The sequence below is a fragment of the Magnolia sinica genome, chromosome 17 (genome assembly GCF_029962835.1).
Source record: "Magnolia sinica isolate HGM2019 chromosome 17, MsV1, whole genome shotgun sequence".
NCBI classification, from domain to species: domain Eukaryota; kingdom Viridiplantae; phylum Streptophyta; class Magnoliopsida; order Magnoliales; family Magnoliaceae; genus Magnolia; species Magnolia sinica.
In genome coordinates, this window is record NC_080589.1 from 57,723,883 (window position 1) to 57,731,645 (window position 7,763).

The 7,763-nt window shown below is 39.6% G+C and overlaps 1 long non-coding RNA gene across 1 annotated transcript; it reads left to right on the top strand.

Annotated features, from left to right (window-relative positions):
- LOC131231055 (uncharacterized) lies at window positions 1-1,007 on the top strand. Its single transcript, XR_009164174.1, has 3 exons — window positions 1-69; window positions 240-505; window positions 746-1,007. It is a non-coding gene; the product is annotated as an uncharacterized LOC131231055 (long non-coding RNA).
- Window positions 1,008-7,763: the final 6,756 nt, after the last annotated feature.

Genomic DNA, 7,763 nt, shown 5'->3' on the forward strand with positions numbered 1-7,763 from the left:
CCTGTTTTTGATTGTCAATGAAGCGGTTTTCGCTTTGAGAGAGTACAAGATGATTTTAGATATTCAAAGGTTAGCATCTCTCATGACGCCCTCATAGTGCATGTGAATTAAAAGATTACCTCATAGAAATTGCACCACTTTCAACATATTGAGTTACTCTGTTCACCATGTATTCTGGTTGCTGCTGTTCTTTGTAACTAATGGTTCGGTTAATTGGTGGCATTGATCTGTTTTTGTAGGGATTGTTTCTGGTCTTCATCAGAGGCAATCACAGGTTGGGCTAATTGAATCATGCTAAGGGAATCCTATATGTATTTTTTCTGTGTGGCATTCATCAGTTTGGGTTTATACTGAAACAACCACAGTTGAAACCTTCCTGGAGTGAACCATGATGTTTATATTGCACAATTTTATACTACTGGGATCAACTTAAAAAAAAAAAAAAAAAAAAAAAAGAAGTATAAGCCAGATCCAAAGCTTCTATGGGGCTATGGAGGTTTCGATGGTGAGCTTTCAATCCCCACTGTTTCCTGTGATGCTATCCACTTGAGGTTTTTTTTTTTTTTTAAATTTTTTTTTTTATTTTATCTGCCTCACATTTGGGTTCCTGTCCTATTTTTGAACTTGAGAAACTAATGGATGGAGTGGATATCCTAGGGACATCAAGTTAGTTCTCTTCTATTTGTTTTCTTTTCTGATTTCTTTCCTTGAAAGTTTTTGCTTTGTCCAACTTCTTCATACATAGTTTCATCTACAGACAGTTGGATTCACTTCTTTCAAAGACGAGAGACTTCTTTGAAAGTGGGGATTATGTTCTTCTAGCAAACATGTATGCAAGTGCTGGCCAATGGAACAAAGTGACAAGAGTGAGAGAGGCAATGAGAAACAGAGGAGTTCAGAAACCAGAGCCAGGTAACAGCCTCATCGAGCTACATCCAACAATTTAGCTTGAATGAGAATCAACCAGAAAATGGAATGAAGCAGTTGGCACTACAAAAACATGAGTTTATGCATGCATTTACTTCTTGAGTAAATTCAGAAAAAGTACTGCCATTTTCTTTTGAGATCCAGAATCCTATAAATAACATCAGCTATGAGTAATTATCCAGTTCTGTCATCTGCAATAGTATAGTTTACCATGGGGCAAGGTACAGGGATCCAAATCACTATTATGATGGGGCTCACCATGGATGGTGGAATACCTCATAAAGCTCCTAGATTTGAATTTCCCAATCCTTTTATTTACTGTCCTATTGAGTTTTTGTACTTGGGAAACCTAGATAGCCATTGGAGTTCATGAATAGAAGTTAATACCCCCTTCAAACCCATATATCAGGTGAATGCATTGCTCCGTCTGGTGACTCGTAACAGCTTACCTATGGGCAGTGGCAGTAATGTCATTTGCATTTCTTAGATATGATTAATATGTACATAGAGATTGTGTACTAGGCCAGGGTTTGGCCTAATAAGTTTTAAAGTTGGTTTGGGCATAGAAAATCTGATCCATGTTAGCCCAGTACAGGCCTTGTAATATGCATTGGGGAGTCTTCCGACTCAAGGCACTTGCCTACCATAGGTGAGCTGACCTGGGCCCCACAGGATATTCATGGGTTAACAAGTTCCTAGAACGATGAAAACTTTGATAATCTGGCTGACCACCGACTGTTTGTGAAGACGTTTAGAGGTAATGTGCATCTGCAACCCATGTAGTATCATGAGCAGTGGCACCAGGAGATCTAGCAGCACATATAATGTACATAGGTCTGGAAGTATGCAAGTGCACACAATTCTAATATTGTAGCAGTGCAAAATCACATCTTTAAACTCTAGTTTGCTAAAGTTCCAATGTTGTTACAGGGTATGAATACCCCATAAAGAATCCTGGAGAGGCATTGGACAGATTTGATTATTGTAACATTGAGATAACTGTCACAACTCACATGCATTCAGGAGATACATCATAACTGTCACAACTCACATGCATTTAGGCATGCCACTCATCATCCGCTATGGGATTTTGTTTCCCCCTTTCTGATCCAGATGAAATAAAATTAAGAAAACAATGTGTGTAACTAAACAACAGCGATAAGAACAACAAAGGTCCTTTTCGAGATACTCCTGCAGCTTCTCTCTCTCTCTCTCTCTCTCTCTCTCTCTCTCTCTCTCTCTCTATCTGTTTTTGTTTTGAATGGCAACTCTGCAAATTCTTTAATTTCCAGTTCTCAAATCAACACAAACTGGAGTTCAAGATGACATTGATTCATATCCTTATTCTGATAAAATTCTAACCCCTCACCTCTGCCTTTTCTTTTTTTTTTTTTTTTTGCAGAGAGCAGTCTCAAAGAGAGATTTTCTGAAGCAGTGGTAGTTACTAATGCCAGTAGTAGAACAATCTTTGTGGCACTTCTCATTACATGGTTTGGTCTTTTTCCTGACAACCAACTCGTGCTAGAGAGATTCAGAGGTAAGCAGCTGTTAGAAATTCATTTTCACGAGCGCTTAGTTGTTCCAGCTTCGTATTCATGTGAGTATTGCAGATGTGTGGCAGGAAATGGATGTATTTATATTGCTAGGAAAAGGAAAAAAAAAAAAAAAAAAGACTCATTGGGCAGGTTGATTTTCCTGACCTTTTGGCCCCTTTTAAAGAAAAGAGTTTTGAAAGCTGCAGATGGATTGGGATGAAGAAAGTCACGCCTCCAAAATTGCAAAAAAAAAAAAAAAAAGAAAAAAGAAAAAAAAGAAAAAAGAAGAAGAAGAAGAAGAAGAAGAAGAAGGAGAAAAATCTAGAATGATTGAAACCATTACTGCTACCGTGGTTATGATGTTAAACATCCCATGCCCAACTAGTTGGGTAGATGAGAAAACTATGCAACTAGTTGCATGTGGCGTGCTCCATGGTGTGTATAATATCTAATCCATCCTGTAGGGTCACTCCATCAAAACAGATACCATGATTTCAGGAAAACAACTTGCTAGAAGACAATAGGAAAACAACTTGAGAAAGACTTAAGCAAGAAACTGCAAGAATAGTTTACGGAAATGAAATTCGTAGTTGAGAAGCTGAATTTAGAATTTAGAATTTAGAATTTAAAAAAATAATAATAATCTGGAAGATGAATCTTTCAGCAACATGTTGTCAGTTGCAGGACACAAACTTGCCAGTATACTTGCACCATGAAGAAAGATTGCCAGTTGGATTGAATCTAGTTGTTTATATTGTGAGAAAGGATATGAATCTTAGGAACTTTGTTTTTTTCTTGGAAATCAGGAACTATGTCCTTGTACATGCAGCAACACATATAGGAGATCCACTGTTCATCTCTTGCATTGTGCAGTAGATGGCTGTATCTGAAAAGATGATGCCCATCAGACCGTTGGTTGACTTCTTTTTAGCCACCCACATGGAATCCTCTAACATCATATACCTTGCCAAGGTCGAACAATTTTCCTGTTTCCCCAGAAAACTTTAATGAACTTTTTTAAAGAGATTTACGAATCAAGTCTTTTTTTTTTCCTGCTATATGCAGGTAGCCATACCTGATGCAAGCATTCTGACGAATGATGTGAATGGTCATCATGTCATGTTGTATTGCTTCAAAAACTTTAAGGAACATACTAAGGTAATTTCTGATGAAGTTTATCTGAATTATAACTATTTCTTTGGTAGAATTTTTTTATATCTGCCAACAGTATTTCTTTGCCTTGAGTAATAGGTGTTCCATATCTGCATTACTTGGTATCTTTATTCTTGTTACCAAACAGAGGCTTGTCACACAAGTTTTGTATATCGATAAATATTTTTAATTGAAAACATTTGAAGCTATATACCTTGTAGTTTGAAGACTTGCTTAATGATCCAAATAGGAGTCTGTTGAATTTTGGGCCAGGTTACTCTTGTCTGGTTCACTGTCTTTTCATCTCTATTCTCATTTTAGTTTTTATGGAATCGGATTATTGGGTAATCCAAATTCTTGTCATTCAGTCATAGGGATATGATAGTTATGCAGATAGAGATTCGATAGTTACTGATGGAGATCTGATTGCAGGACTGCAGTTATAGGAAAGGATTAGTCAGAATCAATAGGAATTTGTGTGAAAGAATTAGTAAAGAATCAGTAGGAATTTCTATTACAACTTTTACCTACGTTTCTCATAGGTTTTACCGGCATTTTTGACGTTTCTACCGGCGCTTCATAGAATCAGCAGTTTTATCATCGCTTTTATAGTTTTCACCGACAGTCACCAGAAGCGCCGGTAAAAGTTTAACTTTTAGCGGCGTTACCCCCTTTTAGTAGCACGTGTCCAACCACTGGTAATTCTGGTACCTGCGGTTTTTGGGAATTTTAGGGGTGGTTTTGGCCGCCAGTAAAGGCTATTTTTCTTGTCGTGCAGTGAAGAGAACTTGGGCAACTTCTATTTACAGTATGATTTTCTTTTTCTTCATTCATCTCTTCCCTTGAAAATATTTGTTTTTTTAATCGATGACATCATTTTCCATCTACTCAAATTTTTTCCTAAGACAGCCTAAGTCTGTTTTTTTTATTGCGCCATTTCCTATTTTTCCCTTTCACTTGATGAAGCCATGATCTTTTGTTATGCAGCTTTCCATGGATTGTTGCTTTCCTTTTTTAATTAGATCTTTTGTTCATATATCAGTATTTTTTTTCCCAGCTAATTGTAAATAGGCGGGACAAGGCTCTGATGGTCATGTGAATTAACATTTTTGTCGTTGTATTATTGCAGGTCAGACATTGTACAAGTTCAAAAACAAGCTCATATTGTTTGTTTGCAAGTTACCGATCATATGGTTATCATCCAATCTATGTGAATAGTTTATATAGATATAATCATGTAGCCATGTGTGTGGTGAAGAAGGGAATTTGGTGTAGATTATCTTTTAAAAAAAGGGAGATGCAATGGTCAACCTAGATTCCCTTTTGGAACAGAAAATAGTCCACTTACGTTGAAATTGAATTTTGTGATATGTAGTTTCTGATTTTAGTTTTTCACATGTTTATTTAGTGCTTTGTATTTTAAATTTCTGTGCCGGATAACTTTTATGCTTTTTGAAAACATTGTATATTAATTCACAATTCAAGTAGCGTTATGCACATTAGTTGAGTTTTGGTGTTGTCCACATGCTTTTATCATTCCTAGTTGTATTCCACTCGGGTCTCTTCAGGACAATTCATCGAACGGTTCTATTCCATCCACCATTCGGCAAAAAATGGTGTTCAATGCAACTAATAGACTTGTAAGATTCACCATTTGTCCACAATTTATTTTTTTTCCTTTTTCACTGTACTTCCATGCATAGGAAGCAACACTATATAAGTTTCCATGGTTTTGATTGTGTTATTGTCTTGGGATCAAATTTCTTCAATATAATCAATGATAGTGTTTGCCTAGCTCTATTTCAAGTTGAATAATAGGAATTTCTAGCTGTATATGTAATCTTTATTTCTGAAATTGAGTTTGCAAGAACCGACGTTCCTCTGTATATTTATGATACATCATTGGTTTTTGTTCAATCAAGACTATGAAAGTTTTGATGTTCTCTATTATTGCTTTGATATTCCTTTCTTCTGTTATGCTTCTCTATATTTCATGTTTTTCTGCTATTTCCATTGTTAAATAGATATATCCTGCTACTATTACTAGCAAGTATTTTTGAAAATTTTGCAGGTCCTCGAATGCGTCAATTGAGTACTCAGAATGGGGTTGGAAATTGAAAATTTGCGACGGTTTTCAACCGTTCCTAAATTTTTAGCATTTTAGGAACGGTTGAGAACCGTTCTAAACTTGCAACCCCAACTGCAACACCCCATGTAGCCACAGTTGAAAACCGTTCCTAAATAGGAATTTTGGTGTAGTGCCTACCAAGGCCTCCCCTTGATACAAGGGAAAAGATGCCGTCACTAATAGTCCAACCCTTAAAAGTAGAGGTCAGGTCAACAATCAAATCGCTTACACTGTCTACCGAGGGCTTCCCTTGACATAAGGGAGGAACAATCCCCACCGTTCAGCTAACCCCTAGAAAAGAGGTCGGGACATCAACCAATCAACACATTTAAGACTGCGATCTACAAGAACACAGATTTGAAAGTTCGAGGACGACCTCTTCTTTAGAGGTCGACCTCTCAGCTGACAACAAGATCGACGAATATATGCCAAAAAGGAGACGAAGTCCGATCACAACGATCAACCATAGACAAAAACTCCATTTCCATTAAATGAGAACAAGAGTACAAAAAAAAAGAGATAAAATCAAAAGCATATAAAAGAGAGAAGAAGGCTAGCAAGACTGCTCGAGGAGAGAGATTCAATTCCCAGCCGAGGCAGGATCTTCGGAGAGGCCGACCTCGAAAGTAGATAAGTCAATCCCAAGATGCGTCTCCTTGATCTCTTCTAAGCACTTGTTGTACCCAGCGCTGTAGAGAGCAACCCTCTCTTCCTCCCACTCTTTCTAGGCCTTCAACTCCTTTGCTCCCACCTCCTTAGCCTTCAGGAGAGCTGCCTCCGCTTTCTTCGCCTTCACCTTGATGGCATGCCTCAGTTCGGCATTCTCGGACTTCCACCGAGCAGCCTTCTCCTGAGCCTCATGAAGAAGTGCCTTCGCTCCCTCTAGCTCGGCCCTCGTGGCCTCCAGCTCGGCTTTTGACCCCTCTACTCAAGTAAGCAAAGTAGTATTCTCAAAAGCGAAGCTGCTCAGACTCGATGCTCTTTTGTAGGAGGGTTGCCTCCGCCTCTTTGCACTCCGTCTTGATATGCAGTATTTCATGACGGGTGCTTACGAGAGAAGGGGCAAACTGAAAACAAGCCTATGGTTAGAAAAAGAAAGAGCTACTTGGTTAAGGATGACGACCATTATAAGAGACAACTCACCTTGTAGAAGAAAGCCTCTATCTGGCCCACGATGGCCTTCGAAGGCACATCCATCACCCGAACAAACCCACAATCAGGCACATGCTGAGTAATCCAGGGCATAAGAACCTCCGTCGCGGTGGCAGCTGACCTTAGAGCCGCCAAAACCTCACCTCCTCGAGCCCCAGCCGAGCCTACCAATTGGGGCGAAGAGGGTCAAGCCTCATAGCCAGAGGTCGCCCCCCACCTCGAGAGGCTGAGTTTCCATTGTAGGGGCTACCCCCACACCAACTTTATCGCCCCTGGAAACCATGGTTTGGTCAGGAGGAGCGGCAATAGCGACAGAGGCGGAATCAGTGGCCACCTTCTTCTTCGAGGCATGCCTCGACTTCTTCTGGGCCAGTTTGGCCGCAGATGGAGCCCTCCGCTTGAGTTTATTCTGCTCAGGCATCTCTACGAGACAGAAAATAGAGGTCAGCAAACACGTAAATGAAAGGAAGACCTACGATTAAAATCCTTGGAAAAATGTACCCGTCAAGAATAAATTAAGACCTGATTTGAGCAGCAGTTGGGGCATGATCAGGCTCTTTCAGGACCTTAGCCCGGCATCTATCGACCTCGCCTTAGCGATCCGAGCTCGTTCCTCTCCACCCACTCCAGCGGGGTACTTAGGCAGAACTGCCAAGGATGACTGCAATTAGAAACAAAGAAAGAAAAACAAACTAAGGAACATCAATTCAAATATACCGACCTGGGGTGGTGAAGGAGATCGGAACCCAAGAGCTTAGCCTAGAAATCCTTGGTTTCTCCCAGTCCTCCGATGCCCAGAACAACTTAGCCTTAAAGTTCTTATTCGAGGTCGGGATGCCCATGACTATAGCCTTACCAGTCTTCTTCCA